Source organism: Bos grunniens, chromosome 5, assembly GCF_055505025.1.
Source record: "Bos grunniens cultivar Pamir isolate PY7600 chromosome 5, Bosgru_T2T1.0, whole genome shotgun sequence".
Lineage (NCBI taxonomy): Eukaryota > Metazoa > Chordata > Mammalia > Artiodactyla > Bovidae > Bos > Bos grunniens.
This window is the reverse complement of record NC_141169.1, coordinates 116557978-116579242: the sequence shown is the minus strand read 5'-3', so window position 1 is coordinate 116579242 and position 21265 is coordinate 116557978.

Below are 21265 nucleotides of genomic sequence, written 5' to 3'. Positions count from 1 at the left end.
TGGCAGGTGCAAAGGTCCGGGGGCACATCCTGGTTGCCCTTTCGTTCTAGGGTCTGAATTTGTGCATGCTAAGTCGATTTAGTCATGTCTGACTCTTTGCGACCCTAGAGACTATAGCCCACCAGGTTCCTCTGTCCACGGGGATTCTCCAGGCAAGAACTCTGGAGTGGGTGGCCATGCCCTCCTCCAGGGGGTCTTCTGGTCCTAGGGGTCAAACCTATATCTCTTACGCCTCCTGCTTCGACAGTCGGGTTCTTTACCACTAGCACCACCATCACCAGTGTTCAAATCCTTGTTCTGGCGTTTACTAGACAAGCACACTGGACACGAGACTTCTGCTCTCTGTGCCTCAGTTTCTTTGTAAGCGAGAAGGGAGCAAGGAGCAACACTTACCTGTTGGCATTGTGGGAGAGGTAAGTGATGCGTGTACAGAGCTTTGAGCAGGGCCTGCAAGTGCTAGTCAAGATTAATATCCTGTGAATCATCTGGAGAACTTGCTCATAGATTCAACCCCCTGCTCCCCAGTGGAGACCAGCTTGAGGAAATAACAGCATGAATGCAAATTCTTGACAGGCAGAGATTTCAAATCCCGCTGGTGACGACCTTCTAATTGCACTGAAAAGGAGTGTCTTTGATCACCTGCTCAGACACCGGCAGCTGCTGGGTGACAAGCTGCTGTCAGATGCTTCTAACAAGCCTGGGGGTTCAGGAGGCCAAGGTACCACCTGGACCAGGGCTGGGATAATTGGGTTCTTCAAAAGGGCCACCAAGAGGAACACTGATGAAATCGCGCCCAACTTTGAGACGGTGATGGGAGCACAGGGATGGATCACCGCCCCCAGCAACATGCTGCCTTTGTCAGTGCCCGTCTTGAGCACTGAGGGCCCCCGAGTGCCCCACGGCCAGGTGATGCTACTGCCTGAGAGGTCCTGGGGGCGGGGGTGCAGGGAGCTCGGCTACCTCCGCTCCCGGGAAGCCACATCCCCTGGGGAGTGGAGGTGCAAGGGACCCTGGCCACACTTGCCTCTGGCTGTTGAGTTAATAAATAGCTGTCGCCTCCTGTGCCCCAGATGGGTCCCAGCTCCATGTGTACCCAAAGAGTTCTGCTAATTAAAATCAGATTTTGACATTTGGGGCTTTTTGCTGAAGACAGGAGATCGTACTCTGGCATCAGGGGAGAGTGGAAGCTCTGAGTTCTGCCTAAACGTTGGGCCCCAGATAGCTGGTGTATGACTCCAGACATTCTCATGCGTTTATTTATCGAATATGTTGGTACTCTTGCCCCACGGTCCAGAGAGGGTTTGAAGCAGCTGTAAGAAACGTGTTCACCCTGACATGGACAAAGAAAACCCCACACATGCATGTGCGCACACACATGACTTCTGGAGTTGCAAAGGGCTATGTATGAATCCTGCTCTGTCCCCTTCCTGTTGTGGGTCCTTGGACAAGTCATTTCCCCTCTCTGAGCCTCAGTTTCTGTGTCTGTACAATGGGTTCATGCTCCCCTCTGCTCCTCCTCCATGCTCATATGTGAGGCCAGCACAGACAAGGGGACCCAACGTGCCAGGGTTTTGTTTTCTTTCCGTTTCCATTCTTCCTTCCTTCCTTCCCTACTTCCTTCCTGTCTTCCACTTTGGGGATCTCTCCCCCCGGCCTCCCGTGCCCTCCCACAGCTTTTTCTGTGCATCAGGAAACAGTACCCTTCAGAATGACATTCTTCGCCATTACCTGAAGGCTTGCAAGTGGTTTGCACCTGTGGTTAGTTTAAGCATTAGCGCTTTGGAAGCTCTGTTACCCTTTCCAGCAATCAGAGAGGGTTCCGGGTCACTGTCACACACAGATGCACTGTGGAGCTTGTTTAGGTGGACATTAAGTGGGTGGGGGTAGTGATCATGTGACAGGAAGTGCAGGCCACACCCGGCCAGGTGGGTGTGCTCACAAGGGTGGGGCTGGGGAAGTACGCATGCCCTCCAAGTGGGAGTTCCAGCAGAAGGAAAGGGTGAGACCTGGTCATTTGAATTATGCATCTATGTCTTTCTCATGGCCGCAAACAGTTGGTTACCTGGATACTTGATGTCTTATCTACCAGGTCTCTGTTACTGGTGTTGATAAACAGATGGGCACAAGGGCTAAGCCATGTGGGTTCAGGTCTGGGCCCCACTGGGTACTGGTGATTAATCACAGACAAGCTGTTTAACCTCTTGGGAGCTTCAGTTTTCTCATCTGTAAGCCAGGCTCACAAATTGCACAGACCACACAAGATTGCTTTGAGAATGAGCTGAGTTACTTGTTAAGCATTTGCCAAGTGCCCAGAGCACAGTAAGCGTTTGACGTAAGTTTTCTACCCTTCCTATGTTGTTTAAAAATGTCCCCTATTTTGGACTTCCCTGGTGGCTCCGTGGTGGAGAGTCCACCTGCTGATGCACGGCTTCAGTCCCTGATCCAGGAGGACCCCACGGGCCTCGGAGCAACTGAGTGCATGTGCCACAACTCCTGATCCTGCACTCTAGAGCCCAGGAACTACAAGACTGAAGCCAGGACGCCCTAGAGCCCAAGGCTCAAAACAAGAGAAGCCACTGCAATGAGAAGCCCGCACTCGAGAGCGGCCCCCACTCACCTCAACTAGAGAAAAGACCACGCAGCAGTGAAGACCCAGCACAGCCAAAAATAAATAAGGAAATAAAAAAATTTTAAATCCCTCACATTTTATTAGTCAGCTTTTGTTGTAATAATGCTGCGTAACAAGCAGCCCAAGCCTCTCAGTGGCTTTCAGCCAGGGTGAGACTGGTCTCTGCGCTGTGGTTGGTTCAGATTTCAATCTCTTCTTGAGAGCCCAGGAGGAAGGATCAGGAGCATCTGAGACGTCTCTGCTGAGGGTGGGGGGCAGAAGGGGGAATCACATGATGCCTCTTAGGGCTGTGGCCTGCACCCCGAGTCCAGTCACTTTTGTCCCCATTTCAGGGCACAAAGCCAACCTCATGACTAAGCCTGGGGTCAGTGAAGTAGAAAAGCTGGCGCCAACCACAAGAAAGCATGGCCAGGGCCAAGGGCGGGAAGGGAGACTGAAAAGTCCCACGGCTACTTAACTTCAGATAACCTGCTTATAATGTCCCTCCTACGGGAATACGTGGGAATATGCATGCCCCCACCTGATTCAACTCCCGGAAAGCTAATATCTGGCGAGTGATCTGGGTATTTTCCTGTGGCTTCAGAACACAGTGCTGAGCTGCCCTCCAGAGAGACTGGCCTAGTTATGTTCCTATGAAAAGTGCACCAGGCTGACCTACCGCCCCAGCCAGCACTGGAAATTACCTCTTTCCATCTCTGATAGGTTGCTAGGTAAGGATGATGACGTCATCACTGATGACAATGACGATGGTAAAGACAGCATCATAGTATATTTCTGGTTTGGATTCTGATGGTGAGGTCTATGTGTATGAAGTCATATAGACCTGGGATAGGTGCGGTCACCCTCACGGGTTCCCTTCTCACCTCCCCACACTGCCCTGCTGCGGGAGCTGAGCCTTTTCCTGTCCTGAGGGCTTGGCTGATGGAGCGTGCCCTGCCTGGACGGTAGCTTAAATGTGCTCCACTGGTTCGCTCTCCCCTATCTTGCGCCTCCACCCCCACCAGGAGGACAGCATGTCCTGTCCTGGACAGTGGCTGTCCCTCCCCCTTGGTTCCAGAATGAGGAGACATGCAGAGGCCATTTCAGCTGAACCACAGCTTCCGTGAATAAGAACATGAAATGATATTTCTTGCTACAAAGAATCAGCTTTGTTTAACTGCAGCAAAACCTGCCCGATAGAGTGTGTGCTTCGAATCACACTCCCCCTTGTCAGGGACGTGACGCCTTTGGGTTAACAAGTGGAAGGACCTTGTTGTTGTTCACTCGCTCAGTCGTGTCCAACTCCTTACGACCCTGTGGACTGCTATATGCCAGGCTTCTCTGGCCTTCACTATCTCCTGGAGTTTGCTCAAGCTCATGTCCAGAGGTGGTGATGAGTTGAGTTGGTTATGCCATCCAACCATCTCATCCTCTGTTGTCCCCTTCTCTTCTTGCCCTCAATCTTTCCCAACATCAGGGTCTTTTCAAATGAGTCAGTTCTTTGCATTAGGTGGCCAAAGGATTGGAGCTTCAGCTTCAGCATCAGTTCTTCCAAAGAGTATTCAGGACTGATCTCCTTTAAGATTGACTTGTGGTCCAGGGGACGCTCAAGAGTTTTCTTCAGCACCACAATTCGAAAACACCTATTCTTCGGTGCTCAGCCCTCTTCATAGTCCTGCTCTCACATCCGTACATGACTAGCTTTGACTATATGCACCTTTGTGGACAAAGTGATGTCTCTGCTTTTTAATATGCTGCCGGGGAGCCAGCATGAGGAACTCCGCCCATGGCAAAGGTCATAAGGAAGGAGGCTCGGCATATGCAAAGGCGGAATTGAGCCTCAGGAGTCCCCCTGGAAATTCTCGAGCATCTACCCCCAAAACCAGAGTCTGCCTACTTTACTGCTTTGTGCTCTCACCTACACCTCTGACTTTACAGGCAGCTGTCCCCCACCACCTCTCTCTGAAAAAGAGTTAACTTACAGCTCCAGTTAATAAAGTTCCTGAGCGTGACAAGAGTGTTTCAACCTACAAACTCCTTTGGAAGTCCTCTAGCCTGCCTGAACAGGTTCTTCCAGCCACATGTGATTGTTCACAGCCTCCCAACCGTGAGAAGCATGAGATGTTCTAAACTGTCTAAATACAGATTCCTTTGAGCAGTTAAAAGATTGATTAGAAATTGTATTGGTGAAGGGTTTTTCACTTGTTGGGCCAATGTTTGCTGCTAAGTTTCCATATCCCTTACCTGCTGTGTCCCTGGCAGTGTATTGATAGGAATGTAAGTAATAGCTTTAATGTTTGTAACCTTGGGCCCTTGAGTTAATTCTTTTCTTGTTATAGCACACCACACCTTTGCCCTATAGGAATGCAACTTTATCTAATGATTTCGGAGGGTGGCGCCTGACTTTAGAATCAGATCAGATCAGTCGCTCAGTCGTGTCCGACTCTTTGCGACCCCATGAATCACAGCACGCCAGGCCTCCCTGTCCATCACCAACTCCCGGAGTTCACTCAGACTCACGTCCATTGAGTCAGTGATGCCATCCAGCCATCTAATCCTCTGTCGTCCCCTTCTCCTCTTGCCCCCAATCCCTCCCAGCATCAGAGTCTTTTCCAATGAGTCAACTCTTCGCATGAGGTGGCCAAAGTACTGGAGTTTCAGCCTCAGCATCATTCCTTCCAAAGAAATCCCAGGGCTGATCTCCTTTAGAATGGACTGGTTGGATCTCCTTGCAGTCCAACAGATTCTCAAGAGTCTTCTCCAACACCACAGTTCAAAAGCATCAATTCTTCAGCACTCAGCCTTCTTCACAGTCCAACTCTCACATCCATACATGACCACAGGAAAAATCATAGCCTTGACTAGATGAAACTTTGTTGGCAAAGTAATGTCTCTGCTTTTTAATATGCTGTCTAGGTTGGTCATAACTTTCCTTCCAAGGAGTAAGCATCTTTTAATTTCATGGCTGCAGTCACCATCTGCAGTGATTTTGGAGCCCAGAAAAAGAAAGTCTGATACTGTTTCCACTCTTTCCCCATCTATTTCCCATGAAGTGATGGGACCGGATGACATTTAGAAAACGAATGTTGAGCTTTAAGCCAACTTTTTCACTCTCCACTTTCACTGTCATCAAGAGGCTTTTTAGTTCCTCTTCACTTTCTGCCATAAGGGTGGTGTCATCTGCATATCTGAGGTTATTGATATTTCTCCCGGAAATCTTGATTCCAGCTTGTGTTTCTTCCAGTCCAGCGTTTCTCATGATGTACTCTGCATATAAGTTAAATAAACAGGGTGAAAATATACAGCCTTGACGTACTCCTTTTCCTATTTGGAACCAGTCTGTTGTTCCATGTCCAGTTCTAACTGTTGCTTCCTGACCTGCATACAAATTTCTCAAGAGGCAGATCAGGTGGTCTGGTATTCCCATCTCTTTCAGAATTTTCCACATTTTATTGTGATCCACACAGTCAAAGGCTTTGGCATAGTCAATAAAGCAGAAATAGATGTTTTTCTGGAACTCTCTTGCTTTTTCTATGATCCAGCGGATGTTGGCAATTTGATCTCTGGTTCCTCTACCTTTTCTAAAACCAGCTTGAACATCAGGAAGTTCATGGTTCACATATTGCTGAAGCCTGGCTTGGAGAATTTTAAGCATTACTTTACTAGTGTGTGAGATGAGTGCAACTGTGTGGTAGTTTGAGCATTCTTTGGCATTGCCTTTCTTTGGGATTGGAATGAAAACTGACCTTTTCCAGTCCTGTGGCCACTGCTGAGTTTTCCAAATTTGCTGGCATATTGAGTGCAACACTTTCACAGCATCATCTTTCAGGATTTGGAATAGCTCAATTGGAATTCTATCACCTCCACTAGCTTTGTTCGTAGTGATGCTTTCTAAGGCCCACTGGACTACACATTCCAGGATGTCTGGCTCTAGGTCAGTGATCACACCATCATGATTATCTGGGTCATGAAGATCTTTTTTGTACAGTTCTTCTGTGTATTCTTGCTGTCTCCTCTTAATATCTTCTGCTTCTGTTAGGTCCATACCATTTCTGTCCTTTATTGTGCCCATCTTTGCATGAAATGTTCCTTTGCTATCTCTGATTTTCTTGAAGAGATCCCTAGTCTTTCCCATTCTGTTGTTTTCCTCTATTTCTTTGCATTGACCGCGGAAGAAGGCTTTCTTATCTCTTCTTGCTATTCTTTGGAACTCTGCATTCAGATGTTTATATCTTTCCTTTTCTCCTTTGCTTTTCGCTTCTCTTCTTTTCACAGCTATTTGTAAGGCCTCCCCAGACAGCCATTTTGCTTTTTTGCATTTCTTTTCCATGGGGATGGTCTTGATCCCTGTCTCCTGTATAATGTCATGAACCTCATTCCATAGCTCATCAGGCACTCTATCAGATCTAGGCCCTTAAATCTATTTCTCACTTCCACTGTATAATCATGAGGGATTTGATTTAGGTCATACCTGAATGGTCTAGTGGTTTTCCCTACTTTCTTCAATTTCAGTCTGAATTTGGCAATAAGGAGTTCATGGTCTGAGCCACAGTCAGCTCCTGGTCTTGTTTTTGCTGACTGTATAGAGGTTCTCCGTCTTTGGCTGCAAAGAATATAATCAGTCTGATTTCGGTGTTGACCATATGGTGATGTCCATGTATAGAGTCTTCTCTTGTGTTGTTGGAAGAGGTGTTTGCTATGACCAGTGCATTTTCTTGGCAAAACTCTATTAGTCTTTGCCCTGCTTCATTCCATATTCCAAGGCCAAATTTGCCTGTTACTCCAGGTGTTTCTTGACTTCCTACTTTTGCATTCCAGTCCCCTATAAGGAAAAGGACATCTGTTTTGGGTGTTAGTTCTAAAAGGTCTTGTAGGTCTTCATAGAACCGTTCAACTTCAGCTTCTTCAGCGTTACTGGTTGGGGCATAGGCTTGGATTACTGTGATATTGAATGGTTTACCTTGGAAACAAACAGAGATCATTCTGTCATTTTTGAGATGGCATCCAAGTACTGCATTTCGGACTCTTTTGTTGACCATGATGGCCACTCCACTTCTTCTGAGGGATTCCTGCCCACAGTAGTACATATAATGGTCATCTGAGTTAAATTCACCCATTCCAGTCTATTTGAGTTTGCTGATTCCTAGAACGTTGACATTCACTCTTGCCATCTCCTGTTCGACCACTTCCAATTTGCCTTGATTCATGGACCTGATATTCCAGGTTCCTATGCAACATTGCTCTTTACAGCATCGGACCTTGCTTCTATCACCAGTCACATCCACAGCTGGGTATTCTTTTTGCTTTGGCTCCATCCCTTCATTCTTCTTGGAGTTATTTCTCCACTGATCTCCAGTAGCATATTGGGCACCTACTGACCTGGGGAGTTTCTCTTTTAGTATCTTATCATTTTGCCTTTTCATACTGTTCATGGGGTTCTCAAGGCAAGAATACTTGAATATGAAGTGGTTTGCCATTCCCTTCTCCAGTGGACCACATTCCGTCAGATCTCTCCACCATGACCCGCCCATCTTGGGTTGCCCCATGGGCATGGCTTAGTTTCATTGAGTTAGACCAGGCTGTGGTCTTAGTGTGATTAAATTGACTAGTTTCCTGCGAGTATGGTTTCAGTGTGTCTGCCCTCTGATGCCCTCTTGCAACACCCATCTTACTTGGGTTTCTCTTACCTTGGGCGTGGGGTATCTCTTCACAGCTGCTCCAGCAAAGCACAGCCAATGCTCCTTACCTTGGACTAGGGATATCTCCTCACCACCGCCCTTCCTGACCTTCAACGTGGGATAGCTCCTCTAGGCCCTCCTGTGCCCGTGCAGCCACAGTGTGGGGTTGGTCCTCCCAGCCACCACCCCTGGCCTCGGGCATGGGGGTGTGGGGTAGTTCCTCCCGCCTGCCGCCCCTGGCCTCGGGCTTAGTGGGGTGGGGTATCTCCTCCCGGCCGCCACCCCGATCTCGGACGCGGGGTAACTCCTCTCGTCGTGGCCCCTGACCTCGGACACTGGGTATCTCCCCTCAGCCGCCCCCCCACCGCCCCCCCCGACCTTGGACGTGGGGTAGCTAGCTCCTCTGGGCCGTTCCTGCGCCGTCGCAGTCTGGCACTCTCTGCCGCTGCCCCTGACCTCAGACGTGGGGTAACTCCTCTTGGCATGGGGTCCTCCCGGCTCCTGCCCCTGACCTCAGACGTCGGGTAGCTCCTCTCGGTTGCGCTTAGTGCGCCCATCGCAGCCGCCTATGCTTAGCGCGCCCGTCGCAGCCGCCTGCGCTTTTAGAATAATCACCTTTAAAGAAAGACTTTAGAATAATCACCTTTAAAGAAAGATAAGTTTTCTGAAGAAAGGGTAATAAAATGTTAACAGGCCTCCTGGCCAGAAGATGATGTAAATCACCTAAACTTTTGCATATGATAAGTTTGAAAGCCTGGCTTCGATAGGGATCAAGCACTGCTGTCCTTGCATGACTCCACCCCTTCCCCCATTGTCCTCTATGCACAACTTGAGGTATAAAAACTACTTTGGAAAATAAAGTGCAGGCCTTGTTCACCGAAGCTTGGTCTCCCCATGTCGTTCTTTCTCTCACCTTCTGGCTGAATTCCCATCTGGAGCGTGGAGGCTCGTCAAGCCTACTAATTATGCCTGGGCTTCTAAGATCTGACCGGGGAGGCCTTAGTGTCTCCTATCCTTCGGGAGAACGGAAGGACGCCTGCGGCCTACGTAGGTGATGCAAATTCCTTGTCTTGGAATTTTATTAGCTTTCCATGTAAACCAAGTTATTCAGCCTCTTTTCTCCACTAAATTTTCTCACTGAGCTATCCTTATTTAACCACTGTTTATAGCTTTAATTAACGCTTAATTGATCTATTGTTTCCTCATCGCCGACGCCGTCCCTGCTTCGAATTCCCTGGATCCACTGGGGCTGGACCCCGGCCATATGCTGTCTGGGTTTGTCATAGCTTTTCTTCCAAAGAGCAAGCATCTTTTAATGTCATGGCTACAGTGACCATCCACAGTGATTCTGGAGCCCAAGAAAAGACAATGTGTCACTGTTTCCACTTTTCCCCCATCTATTTGCCATGAAGCTATGAAAAGGACCTGAATGATAATAAATAAACTACTTCCTTGGGCTGGGCTCCTGTGGGTAGGGGCTTGATGGGGGACAGCTCTGGTCGGAGCTGGAAGGATGTAGGAGCAGACAGAGGGAGAGGTTGGTCTGTGATGGAGCTGTGGTGGAGACCTCACCTGGGACAGGGAGCCCAGAACCAGGAGGCCCTGCAGGCACAGCCCGAACTGAGGCCTGGGGGCCAGTCCTTCACATCCAAGCACTGACCAGTCATGGGATGCAGGCTTTCCCTGGTAATGACCTTGGCAAGGAGGTGCCCTTCAGCCAAGTCAGTGCCTAGAGAGATGCAGCTAGCTAGGGGCCATGAGGGGCTGCAGAAGTGAATGCCAGCCCCTCCGAGGGAGGGTTTGGGTGGTGAACCACTGCCCTCTGCACTGATGAAGCTTACATAATTGAGCACCTACTGGTGCTGGACATACATTACTGATTGTGATTACAGGGCTCTGAGGGGGTCAGTGTAACATCCATCAGAGGGGATCCTGAGGTCACAGTGCTGGAAGGAGGCCGGGCTCGGGGCACAGGTCTGTCTTGACTCCAGCACCAACGCTCTCAGCTGCTGAGACTGAGCTGGGGGCGGCCACACCTGGCTGTGACTTAGGGTCACATCTCTTCCTAGGGGCAAGGCACCCGATGGCATTATCACCCCAGTGGGTAATAACCACACAGCATATTCTAGAAAGGCCCGCCCTGGGCTGACGGGATGTGACTGTTGTGTTCCGGATCAGCATCTTCTTTGGTAGCAGCTTTTCCTCTGCGGAGAGGGAAACAATTAGAAAATGATTCAGCAAATGGTTCAGCAGATGTTTCTCGGGCTGCTGGGTTTGGAGAACGTGCCTCGTCTTCAGAATCAATCAGACTGGTTGGAGTCCCAGCTCTGTCCCCCGCTCACCTGCGTCTCAGTTCCCTGGGGTGGGCGAGATGACAGCCCTCCTCCCGGGGAGGGTGTCGGGAGGATGGAGCAAGGCGGTGTGCTATGGAGCATGCTGTTCCACATGGGTCAGGGATGTGCTTTCAGCTCCAGGCCTGGGGACACAGAGGTGACCAGGGTGGCCCTTGTCCTCAAGGAGGCCACCCAGTGGGGAGCCATCCACATCTGCCATCCATCCTAGGGCTGCACTGGGCGTGCTGTGATGCAGGAAGAAATGGGGAACCAGCTGTCTTAGGGGTGGGGCATGGGAGCCGGGTTTTGAGTGTTGAATAGGAGTTCACCAACTGGCCAAGAGAACATGGGAACAGCATGAGCTGAGCTGGAGGGTGTGTGGGTCCAGAGCATCTCAGGTCAATGGGGTGAGAGGGTAACTGGAGATATTTCTATTTGTGATTGGGCTCTCTGACTGCCCTCCCCCCATTTCTGGGTCCTTAAGACAGAGGTCTTGATGCACAGCAAGGTCATGGGTTTCTAGCAGTGGGCTGAAGAGGGGACCCCTTCACACACACCCTGAGCAGGGTCAGAGGGGTCCCTTGTGCTGGTGTGGCCCTTTAGGGGCTGGGATGACACGGGTGAGTGTGGGGTCACCTGGACGCAGAGCCAGCATCTCCTGGGGGGGGCTTCTACTTGGCCAGCACCCGGGTTCCATCATGGGGGGCACTGACGGGCAGGGACCCAAGCCCACCCACCCACAGGACACCCCCTTCTCAGTGTCCTGGGCCCTCCTGAGACCCTGAGAGAGAGGGCAGGGGGTGAGAGAGGCCTACAGACCAGCATGTGTGAGATACCCCCGCCCCTGAAGAGACACAGTGAGGTCCAGGGGGCGTGGGCACAATGGCTGGAGATGAGATGAGGTCAGCAGGGGCCCGGCCATGGGGGGGTCCTTGAGTCAGTCAAGCTCAACATTGCGCAGAGTCCCTGGAGACCTGAAAGCAGAGGCCTGGTGTGGTCGAGGTGGGCTTCTGAAGGGTGCCTCTTGCTGCTCCGTGGAGAACGCGTGAAAGGGGGGAGACCCAGGCTGGGGGCACATGGTCTTTGTGTGCAGTGAGGTCCGAGCTGGGACCTGGGTCAGGGCTGAGCCCAAGAGGACCCCAGAGACCCTGCCGGCAGCTCTGAGCCCTTCCCTCCCCTGGTGATGGGGAGATGGTTGCAATGGGGCAGGGGGCGGTGGTGTGCCCCAGGCTGGGTCATATAGCAGTGAAGTTCATTTATTCATTCAACAAAAACTCATAGAACATCTCCAGTAGATGCCATTTATCAGGCTTGCCCTCCCCTTGAGAATGGCCCAGAATGAAATGCCAGGCTCAGCCCGGGACTCTTAAGCCCAGAGCAGACACCCATCCCTGAGCCCGGCAGACCTCACGTCACTCTCCATGGATGGTGATGTGAGTGCTGACCTTCCTCCCAGGGGCCGAGGCCTCCTTCCCTGGGGAAGTCAGAGTAAGCTGGAGACACAGATCTGGTTGCCTGACTAGACTCCGTAAAAAGGGCCGGGGCAGCCTTCATGCCTGGCTTGTCCCTGAGGGATCAGCAGCCATTCCGATTCTAACAGGTGTCAGCCCCTAGAGTTTGGGACTGAGTCTGCACTTAAAATAAACTCGCGGGTCCGTGGGGTGTCTAAGAAAGTCCATGGAGCACCCCTTAACAGGCCATGTTCTCAGCCAAGCACTAGACGCAGTTCTTGCCTTGAGGAGCGTCCAGCCCAGTGGAGGGGCAGGTTTGCAAAGACAGGTTTATCTGTGTACAGCGTGTATGTAACAGGCGTTCTCCAGATGCCTTGGGAGAACAAAGGACAGTGCAGACCGTGCTTCGAGCTGTTTGAGAACATTTTTCCCAAGAAATGGACATTCCAGCTGGGCCATAAAAATGGACAAGCGGGACTTGACGGGGTGATGAGTATCAGCCTTACGCCCCCACATGCACCAGCAGATGACCGAAGAGATACAGGAGCTGTGGTTTCTGGACCTCGGGTGGCAGCTTAACAGGGCAACGTGGAAGGTGAGCTCCAACCGCCCCCAGCTTTCCGCCTGGGCTGCTCACCAAACTGGCACAGAAAGGAGGCCCTGAACAAGGAGCAGGGTCTTGTGTAAAAGAAATAGACTAGGATTGGGGGCCTTTGAGGTGTGGAGCATGTTACTAAAGAGGAGTTGAGTGTAGAAAAGGACCCCCAGAAACGTGCGCTGGGCCCCTTGGGTCTCTGGGTGGACACCCAGGAGACTGTGCTGGGCAAGAGGCTACGAGGCCCAGCAAAGAGTCACTGCCGGGTGCGGGGGTCATGGTGCTGGCATCCGTGGGCATTCCAACCTGTCATAGTAGTGCAGCCTTGCCCGAGACCCCAGGCACTCACCCGGCCAAGACTCCAGAAAGACAGCACCTGAGGACGAGTCCAGACCTTTTCTGAGAAAGCCTCAAGACTTGGGGGAATCAGGGAGAGACCCCAAATTCAATGTCACCAGGAACAAAACCTCACTCCTTTTAAAGGGAAATAGAAGAATCCTGACTGTCAACAGCGTGGCCACTGCGTGACGCCCGCACGCAGGTGTGGGTGTGCCCGCTAAGTCGCGTCAGTCGTGTCTGACACTTTGTGACCCCATGGACTGTAGCCTGCCAGGCTCCTCTGTCCACGGGGTTCTCCAGGCAAGAATACTGGAGTGGGTTGCCATTTCCTTCTCCAGGGGATCTTCCTGACCCACAGATCAAACCCGTGTCTCTTGTGACTTCTGAATTGGCAGGCAGGCTCTTTATCACTGGCACCACCTGGGGAGGCCGTGATGCCCAGCACAGACAGGTGAGGGGCCAAGTGAGCTGTGATCTGTTCACAGTGCTGCATCACTTGGCCGTAAAGTTGACACGTGCAACTGGATCGTGGGAATCTTGTCTAAGCAAGAACCCAGACACAAAAAACCACATGCATAAAAGAGGCCGTTACAAGGAGTTCCAAGGCAGGCAGAGCTCATCTATGGGGTAGACGTCAGAGTGGTGGTCCCCTCTGGGCAGGCCAGGGAGTGACCGACCAGACGCACGAGGGAACATGGTAAGGCGAGAGAAACATTCTGTGCCTTGGCAGGGCGTTGGCTTCACGGGGTGTATTTACCCATCCAAGTCAGTGGCACTTAAGACCTGTGCCCTTTACTACATGTAAACTGCTCTTGTTCAGCCTCTAAGTCATGTCTGCCTCTTGGTGATGCCATGGACGGTAGCACACCAGGCTCCTCTGTCCTCCACTCTCTCTCGGAGTTTGCTCAAGCTCATGTCTATTGAGTTGGTGATGCCATCTAACCATCTCATCCTCTGCTGCCTCCTTCTTCTTTTGCCTTCAATCTTTCCCAACATCAGGGTCTTTTCCAACAAGTCGGCTCTTTGTATCAGGTGGCCCCAAAGTATTGGCGCTTCAGCTTCAGCATCACTCCTTCTAATGAATATTCAAGGTTGATTTCCTTTAGGATTTACCAGTCTGATCTCCTTGTGGTCCAAGGGACTCTCAAGAGTCTTCTCCAGCACCATAGTTCGAAAGCATCAATTCCTTGGCACTCAGTCTTCTTTATGGTCCAACTCTCACATAGCTGATTAACAATGCTGTGATAGTTTCTGGTGGACAGTGAAGGGACTCAGCCATTCATACACATGTATCCATTGTCCCCCCACCTCCCCTCCCATCCAGGCTGCCACATAACACTGACCAGAGTTCCCTATGTTATGCAGTAGGACCTTGTTGGTTATCCATTTTAAATATAACAATGTATACACATCCATCTCAGACTCCCTAACTATCCATTCCCCTCTTCTTTCCCCACACTGGGATAATATTTCTTGATGGAGAGAGCAATTCACTTTGATCTGTGTTCATGCCACTCAAACATACCATCTGTATTAAAATAACTCTTAAAAAATAGAATTTCACCCCAAGCTGGCACACCAAGACAGCCATCCCTCCCCTCCCCGACGTGAGAAGTAATGACCAGAATTGTACCAGGGGCTGTGCTAAGCTCGTTACCTAACTCACCTCTTCTGCCCTTGCAGTAGGACTTCTGAGGTGATTATCATTCCCTCGTTTCGAGGACAAGGGCTCACAGCTTGGGTTGGGTGGGGGGAGCTCTCTGCCTGCTCTCACATGGGAGCAGGTGGCTGTCGGGTGTGACAGTTGGGTGGGACTTGAACCCTGGTTGTTGGGGCCTTGGTAAGCTTGCTGTCCTGGCTACCCGGCACACCATGCGCCCGCATATTTCTGTGCTTAGGTCTCAAGTCAAGGCCAGGGACATTTCGGCTATTCCAGATAAAGTGTCTCCCCACCCCTCCCATCTCCAGCACTTTCCAACATGCCCTCTTTAATCACCTTCAGTGCGCTTGTTTTATTAACTCATCCTATTTATTTTATGTGGTTATTATCTCCTTCTGTATTGGAATATGAGTTCAGAGAAGGAAAGGCTTTGGCTTCATCAGGTGTGTTTGTTAATATACCCTTGTATCGACCAACATACATTGAATGAAGAAATATACGAACAAATGAATAGTCATCGAATCCTGTGCTCTTCCAGCTCATTTCTAACAGTTCATCATTTCTTGCTCTAGCGTTTCGCTTAGGCCCTTAGGTAGATTCCAGCTCTTACTAGTATCTAGATTGTTGCCATCCATCACAGCACCACGCCTGTGCATTTTGTAAAACTGCGGATGTGCACGTCTGGCAAATAAAGAAGTTAAAAAAATATTGAGATGAAAGTGTTCACGATGCTTCTTATCGCTCTAAGTCTCCCATCTCCCAATGCCCGCTATGTTCCCAGCTCCGTGCACACACTTTGTCTTTCTGCCTGCTTCATTGTGTCCATACCATCCTTGCCTGCTCACTCAGACTCAGAAAGGAGAACCTCTGATGCGCAAACAGCTGGGTTTTGCCAGCAAGATGTAGAAAGAGCCCCATCCAGTGATTGGCTCTGCTACATAAGCTCTGCCATGAAGAGCTCTGCGCTTTGGGGAAAAAAAAGAGCCAAGAGGTCACTGTCCCTGGAGATGAAATCTGTCTTCCTGGTAGAGATTCGCGAAGCTGTGACAAGTTGGGGGCACCTGGGTGGGCCTTCGAGTCATGCATGGCTCTGCCATGGATCAGCTCGTGAGGCTGGGAGTGGCTTCCTGTTCTGCACCTCCATCTCCACGTTGGTAGAATGGGCATCGATGGCTTCAGGGATCAGATGAGATCAGGAGCGCCTGGCTGCGTGGCACACCACACGTGTCCTCCGAAGAGCAGTCTCAGTGCTCGTGTTGCAAGAATCTCTGATCAGTGTTTCTGGGGTCGTCCCTCAGATCCTGCTGTCATGCGCCCACCTACCAAATCAGGAGGTCCCCGGGCCCCTGGGAGCGAAGTCCTGAGATGGGTCGACAAGCAGTGATGCGCACTGAGACTGCGGTGCCAGGGTGGATACGACCTAGGACACCATTCTTCATTCACTCCCCGACGTGCCAGCATGGTTCACAGCCCTGGGGCGCCCAGGTCCCTGGAGGACACACAGGTCACCCAGAGCGGGGCAAGGAACCCCCAGCAAGCAGGGGCAGTGTGTCTCCGGGCTGTATTTTGACATCCTCACTCCAACCATTTCCTTGACTGAATTTACATTTATTATCTTCACGATTTGCTAGGCTTTATTCCAGATGCGCAGAAATGCACTGGTGTGCCAAAAGTGGTTCATTCTAACCTGAAAGTGGTCCAGACACAGAATGGTGACCAGAGTGGAGGGACATTTCACAATCATGAACCAGCGGTAAGAAGGGGCCATGCCAGTCCTGGGAAAGCGAATCTCTCTGGAAAAGTGAGCCTTGTACGAGGGTTTTGTACCAGCCCCCAAAAAACATGAGCAAGGGTTCAAATACGTAAGTTCAAGTATCTGAGAAATTGATTTCATCACACCCGCGAACCCCTGTCCCCAGGCCTTGGGATTATTTGTGTGAGAGTGTCAAACAGCAGCCCAAAGCAGAAGATTTCAATTCTTAAAAAAACCCCTAAAAATCTAGAGATTCGCCTGGCAAAACGACAGTTTTTTGGAACAAGTGTGAAACAAGACCTGCCAGTACAAAACTGAGAAATTTTACTAATAAATGGAGACGGAAACTCCATCATTCAAGGCTGCCCTTTCTGGAGCAACAGCAGAGGAAGCGAAGTTATTGCCTCTTAATGAGCCCAGAATTAGTACTGAATACCACACTCAGGGCATGCTAAGTCACTTCAGTCGTGTCTGACTCTTTTCGACCTTTCGGACTGTAGCCCGCCAGGCTCCTCTGTCCATGGGATTTTCCAGGCAAGAATATTGGAGTGGGGTGCATTTCCTTCTCCAGGGGATCTTCCCGACCCAGGGATTGAACCTGCATCTCTGGCATTGCAGGCGGATTCTTGGCCGCTGAGCCACGGGGGAAGCCCCGATTGCCAGTACACCACCCCTTTATTTGGCGTGAAGAGTTGACCACCCATCTGTACCCTGGTCCTGTCTCACTACGGAAGGAAAATCACAAATAATGAAACTGAGCACGACCGCTGAGCTGGCATTGTTCATTCTGAGTGAATTAACAAAAACTCTAACACAGGGATTTTGAGATGTGAACGGAGATAAGACTTTACTTCTCAACATGGATACAGTAAGTAAAGGCCTTTCCTAGGATGTCAAGGGGGCTCATTCAAGTACCTTGAGGATCTGTTTAGTATTTATTTAGTATCATGATGACTCCAGGTCTGTCATTTCAGGACAGAAAAGTCATGCTGCTAAGTCACTTCAGTTGTGTCCGACTCTGCGACCCCATAGACGGCAGCCCACCAGGCTCCGCCATCCCTGGGATTCTCCAGGCAAGAACACTGGAGTGGGTTGCCATTTCCTTCTCCAGTGCATGAAAGAGAAAAGTGAAAGTGAAAGTGAAGTCGCTCAGTCGTGTCTGACTCTGAGCGACCCCATGGACTGCAGCCCACCAGGCTCCTCCATCCATGGGATTCTCCAGGCAAGAGTACTGGAGTGGGGTGCCATTGCCTCCTCCGAGAAAAGTCATAGATACCTTAAAAAGACCAACCATCTGAGAACTGTTGAAAAAGGAATCGCGGATTGGACACATTGAAAACATCACATCCACAAGCTGCAGAAGGAGATGAAACATTTCCAGAATATTCCCCAAGCGCAGGAAACAAGCGAACTGGGAGTCCACTCACTGCTGCCTCATGCACCAGAACGCCCCACTTTCCAGCGTCTGAGTGTCTGGCAAAGGGGTGGAGCTCATTTTCTGGGACGGTTAGATATAGTTTGCATGTATGCTGCATATAATATATCATATATCCCAGAATCTCTCCATAACAGTGCCTCTGGCTACTTTTGACTCGAGCCTCATAATCATTAGAAAGAGTTGCCGTGGGCTCCCTGCCACTGTCAGAGCCTGGTCGTTCTGAGTTGAGGTTTTCCAATTTAGCAGAAATAAGGAACAAGGAAAGAAAACAAATGGGCAGCTTAATCTCTCCATTCCTGAGAAGGTTACAGCTACCTTTAGAGAAATTTAAAATGACTTAATCTCAGACTTACAGGGAACAGTCATTATTATTAATTTTAAAGTGTTGCCTTTGCTTTCAGCGCTTTTAAAAAGTGGGATGATATTCTAGAGGAAACCACTCCCCAAGCTGTGGGAGTGGTGGGTCTGCTCTCCCTTTTTCCTTCCACTGAGGCCCCCCGACCCCACCTTGGGGATTACAGCTGTGCCCTAGCTTCAGGACCAAGGAAAAGTTAAAGTGAAGTGAAAGTGTTAGTCCTTCTTCTGTCCATGGGATTCTCTGGGCAAGAATACTGGAATGGGTTGTGGTTCCCTTTTCCAGGGGATCTTCCTGACCCAGGGATCGAACCTGGGTCTCCCATATTGTAGGCACGTTCTGTATTGTCTGAGCCACCAGGGAAGCCCCAGGACCAGGGGCTGGGTCCCCAAATCTGGTCTTAAGCAGTCCTCCCACCTCCCTCCTCCCCTTGAGGCATCGCTGGGGCCTGTGCTCCCACAGAATATAAACCCGCTTACTGCAGCCTTGACTGGGGTCCCCACCACAGGTCACTCCACAGCTGAGCCCCAGTCACTGGCCCTTTTTGGCCCTTGCAGCTGCCCTCTTGGGTGAGTGGGACAAGGGCCGGGGGCAGGCCCCTGCGGCGTGTCTGACTCTAAAATTGGCTTGCTGTGTCCACACCGGCTGAGCCTGCCCGGCAGCCTCGGCCCACAAGCAGGGTCACACAGCATCCCATGTGCTCAGTGTGCGCTATTCTAGAAAAATACAAACGAGCCACACTCCCTGAGACTAAGTCAAAGACTTGGGGGGTTTTTGCTTTTGGTGCAAAAGCAAAAACTTGAGAGGTTTTTGCTTTAGGAGAACAGACTCCTGTCTAAAGGCCAGAAGAGGCAGAGTCATCTTTACAGGGCGCCCTCACACAATACATTTAAATCGAATACATTTAAAAATGATTACTCAAATAGAACATTTTTATTATTTCCTCTCCTGTGAAAGTGATTGTTCATGACAATCAAAATTAATTAAAAATATTAGATATTAAAATACTGCAGAGTTGGTTTAAAATTACATCACCTCCGTCTTTTAGTTTTAATTTAAATACACACTCTAAAATTGTATAATAAGCAAATGGATCTCGACTTATGATAGGCTTACAAAAGTGGGGAAGAAAGATGATATACAAATGAAAAAGCCTTTAAAGATTGGTTGTTTTCTCTGAAGTTTTTCTACCTTAGGCCATCTAACTTCTTTTTGTATAGAATCTGACAGTCGCTGTAAGACTCTTTAGAGACCTTGTTTAGTCCTCTGTTTCAAGCCTGCTCTTTTCTATATCTTTCCTCAGCATCTTTACCATCATTTAAAAATTTTTGTTGTAGAATACGAAAAACATAAAATTTCCCGTCTGAACCGTATTAAAATGTACAGTTCAGTGCTATTAAATGTATTTGTATTGTTGTGCAAGTATTGAAGTTTTCACTATAAGTGAACTTTGATTTAAAGGTAAACATTAAGTAGTTCATTGAACAGTGAGCTGAGAGCCAGTCCATGGATGTTGAGGGTAGGCGGTGCCTGCGGCTGAGAAATGCCTACCTCCTGGTTCTCAGGGTTCCCATCGTCACTGCCTGAGCTGAAAACCCCAAGGGCTTCCCATTTCCCTTCTAATTAAGTGCAACTTCCTCCCCTGGTCTGCATCACCTGCTTCCTCTGCCAGGATGTTCTGGCCCTTTCTTCACATTGCCAGCTCCTTACCATGCCCTTCTTAGCTGGCATATGCCCACCCTAAGTCAGCCTCCCAGACATTCTTGATGACACACAGGGCACCTGGAACGCTCCGAAACCTCCATTCACCCTCAGGCTTCCTCCCCAAAAGATCTGAGGCAGCACACAAATTCTATTTCCTGGTCCCTACGGTGCCTCAAGCATAAGGTACTCCACTGATCTTATAGCAGTTTTTCAGGAAACTCACAAGTTCTGTTGTTGTTCAGACATTAAGGTGTGTCTGACTCTTAGCAACCCAGGGACTGCAGCACCACAGGCTCCTCTGTCCTCCACTATCTCCTGGACTTGGCTCATCTTCATGTCCATTGAGTCAGTGATGCTATCTAATCAACTCATCCTCTGCTGCCCCCTTCTTTTGCCATCAATCTTTACGAGCATCAGGGTCTTTTCCAATGAGTTGTCTCAACACCAAACATGATGCAAGATTTAAAAAAACAGAACTCACTGACAAGCGCATACCCTACCCACACCGCCCTATCTCAAGTTTTTAATTTTTCTCTGCTTACCACCGTCAAAATAGGAGTCTAAAAGTTCTTCTGAATCATGCTTGGCTGTCTGGGTGGCACATCATAGTACACTGTTGCTTCCCAGATCCCTGGGACCTGACCTCTTCCACACTGTCAGCATGACTGGTGCAAGTCTGCACTGTGCCCAGGGATTCTGGAGTTTGGAGTGGGAATAGTTTCATTTCCCTGCTTAATTGAATGACTTCACTAGGAGTTGAAGCAGAGTCTTCTGAAAGGCAGCTGGAAGCTACAGACACAGGGGTATTTTGTTCTGAGTGATCTTCCTTTGACAGGTGAATTGGTCACCAGAACCTCTCCAAGCCTTGGAACCCCGGACTCTCCTCTGAGAGGTTTGGAAGTGTCCTCTGTCTTTAGTGTGTTGGCAGGTGTGTGACAAGCATGGACATTATACACAGAATTAACTTTCAATCTTTTTGTCTGTTATTGAAGCTCAGGGATAAATTCACAGAATTGGAAGGGTATGTTTAGAATGGTGTGATGCAAAATATATTCTAAGAAGCAACTGCAAAGTTCATTTTGGGGGGAGAGTGGGAAAAGTCGCTCAAAGACAGAGCTGAACATGGTCTTGAACAATGAAAACCAAAGCGCTTCTGTAGGTCCATGGGCATGCCGATGAAGACAGCAGGCTGTGCGTACAAAGATGCTGAGACAGGTTAGACTTCCGTTCCAGAATCTTTGCTCCCTGCCCACCTCCGGGCCTGAAGACGCTTCTCTGTCTCACTGATGCCGAGCTGATCACGCGACTTGCTTTGACTCTGCAGTGAGGGATCCTCATTCTCTTCTCCCTG